We start from the raw sequence: 3,240 nt of genomic DNA, 5'->3' as shown, positions 1-3,240 counted from the left end.
TATAAGGTTGCTTAATTTAAGAGAAAAAATAACAATTGTGTCCAAAACCAAAATAGTAATTACAAAACAAATAAACATAGACCAAGTATTATGACCGTTTAACCAAAAGAAAATATGTTACCTAAATAATCAGCCTACTTGATGGTTCTGCTTAGTATTCACCAGTATTCAGTATAACACCAACCCTTTACGAACTATGAATCCAAAAAGGCCCAACCTTACGTTTTATAGGGCATTCAGACTAATCATCCAACAGAAATTTTAATGAAAGTTCAGTACTAAACTTTAATGCAAAGTGACAAAAAGTAGGCTACAGCTGAGTTACTTGGGCGTTGGCTGCTCTGGTACCCGAACATCCTCTGGCAAGACCGCAATGAATTTGCCTGCTATTATCGGGTTGAGTTTCAGCCTCAGTGTTAGCGTTGGCACCAACCGGTGCGCTATCAGCTTCAGACGAGAGTCCTAGTTCGTCGACAGCCGAATCTGTATTATCCTTTTTTTATCTCTTTTTCTTTGCGTTTGCAAAGACATGCTGACTGTTTTGCAGTGCAACCGTCAAAAAAGAAAACGTTTCTTTTGGTTATCGGGTCTAGATAAAGATTTAAAAACGGGATTATCCGAGAGCTTTGAAAAAATGTGACCGTTCAGCAACCCGACATAACCGGAGGTTCATTCTCATCCTCCTTGATTTAAGAGCAGCTTTTGATACTGTTGATCACAGCCTATTACTCACCCGCCTTGAACAAGATTTTGGTGTGTCGGGGACAGCTCTGAAGTGGTTTAAATCCGATTTCACTGACCGTTCTCAGTTCATTTCCATGGGCGGATTCAGGTCTGAGATTAGCTCTGTTCTCACTGGTGTTCCCCAGGGCTCTGTCTTGGGCCCTCTGCTCTTTAATATTTGTCACCTCTTGGTCATTTGTTGAGATCGCTTGGCCTCCATTATCACTTTTATGCTGATGATACGCAGATGTATATACACTCTCTAAATCTGGTGAACACCTTGATGATGATTTTCTCTCCGGCTGTGTTTCTGAGATGAAGGAATGGATGAGTAATAATTTCTTGTGTCTTAACGGTGGTTAAACTAAAGTTATGCTTTTTGGTTCTTGTCATCAAATATCCAAAGCTGGTTCTTTATCTTTGACTGACTATTGATGGCTCTGTCTTGGCGACTCAAGCTAAAGTGAGGAATCTTGGAGTTATTTTTGATACTAGTCTTTCATTTGATTCTTTTGTCCAGAGTACAGTTAAATCATCCTTCTTTCACCTCAGAAACATAGCAAGATTGCGTCCTATGCTAAATTTTTCAGTATCTGAAAAGCTGATGAATTCCTTTGTTGTCTTTAGGATAGATTACTGTAACGCCCTTTTAGCTGGAGTATCTAAATCCACGCTCAACAAACTGCAGTATGTACAGAACTCGGCTGCCAGGATATTGACTGGGTCCAGGGTATGCGATTATATTACTCCAGTTTTGGAGTCCTTACACTGGCTCCCAGTCAGATTCCGAGTTGATTTTAAAATTATGATGCTGACATATAAAGCATTGCATGGCTTGTTATTTATCTGAATTGTTAATTTCCTATACTCCAAATCGGAGACTGCGATCTTCAGAATCCAACTTGTTGGTTGTTCCTCATACACGCTTACGATCTATGGGTGACAGGGCTTTTTCTTCATATGCTCCTGTCCTTTGGAATTCTCTGCCTCTTGATCTTAGGGAAGCTGAGAAACTATGACATTTTTAAAGGTAGACTTAAGACATAGTTTTTTAAATTAGCGTTTGATTATTATGTTACTTTTATTATTTGAGCTTTGTATTGCTTATTGTGTACAGCGCTTTGAGAAGTTGCTTTTAAAGGAGCTTTATAAAATAGTTTATTGTTATTATTATTATTATTAGGCCCTATGTTTGTTACGTGCCACACTCACAAACATGGAGTGCGACACCTGTAAATAGGTGTCACCCGGATTTCCTTCTCCTGTTCCCTCAACACAACATAGTAGTCAAGATTTATTTTTACATTGGGGTAAGATTTCCTTTCATTTATAAAAAGGAAAATTAATAACTTGGGTTTAGAGGGTTTTAGTCGGCCAAAACAACAAACGAAAAGGGGGTTTTCTAACTAATTTTAGGTCGTCTTTCCTGGAGTTAAATAACAAACAAAGATACAATTCTTTCCTCCCTGCTGACCAATAAACAGGACAAAATGATATAAAATAAAAGGGTCTCTGACCTCTCACAGTCTCAGTGAAATTGCAGACTAGGCTACTACAGTTACCGGCCTGTACCGCTACCACTTCGACCCCTCACAAGGAGCTTTCACATGAATAGAAGCACAACTCAGCCAACCGGCATTAAGACTCCACTGTTTAGGTAAAAGCTCGTACACACACACGCTTTACCACACAAGGAAGCAGGAGGGAGAACTCGATGAGCAGGCCTTCAGCTTATATCCACGAGTTGAGTCACATCAGCCCCGCCCATTTAAACATCTACACTCAAATGAGCGAGGAGTGACAGGGAGAGAGAGAGGAAAAAAAAAGAGAGGGAGAGAGGGCACCACACATGTGCGCACACACTTGCTCTGAACAACATGAATGAAACACAATGGGTGCTTCTCAATATCCCTCATCGTCTCCTCGTTCCTCCGTCCTCCATCTTATGACCTGGAAACCAATCGAGCTCAGCCATCTTGAAGGACATCTCAATTCTCTAATCGCACCGCGAGGAGTCGAGGATTGAGGAATGAGGAGTGAGGAGGTTTCCTGAGGAGTCATGAGCGAGGATGCACGGGTGTGTATCCTATGCGGAAGTGTTTTATCGACTAAACATGACGCACATATACAGTGAGGAAAATAAGTATTTGAACACCCTGCTATTTTGCAAGTTCTCCCACTTAGAAATCATGGAGGGGTCTGAAATTGTCATCGTAGGTGCATGTCCACTGTGAGAGACATAATCTAAAAAAAAAAAGTCCAGAAATCACAATGTATGATTTTTTAACTATTTATTTGTATGATACAGCTGCAAATAAGTATTTGAACACCTGAGAAAATCAATGTTAATATTTGATACAGTAGCCTTTGCAATTACAGAGGTCAAACGTTTCCTGTAGTTTTTCACCAGGTTTGCACACACTGCAGGAGGGATTTTGGCCCACTCCTCCACACAGATCTTCTCTAGATCCGTCAGGTTTCTGGGCTATCGCTGAGAAACACGGAGTTTGAGCTCCC

This window comes from Scardinius erythrophthalmus (genome assembly GCF_964197995.2).
Source record: "Scardinius erythrophthalmus genome assembly, chromosome: 15".
In the NCBI taxonomy this organism is placed as follows: Eukaryota; Metazoa; Chordata; class Actinopteri; order Cypriniformes; family Leuciscidae; genus Scardinius; species Scardinius erythrophthalmus.
Note: the sequence above shows the minus strand (reverse complement) of the source record.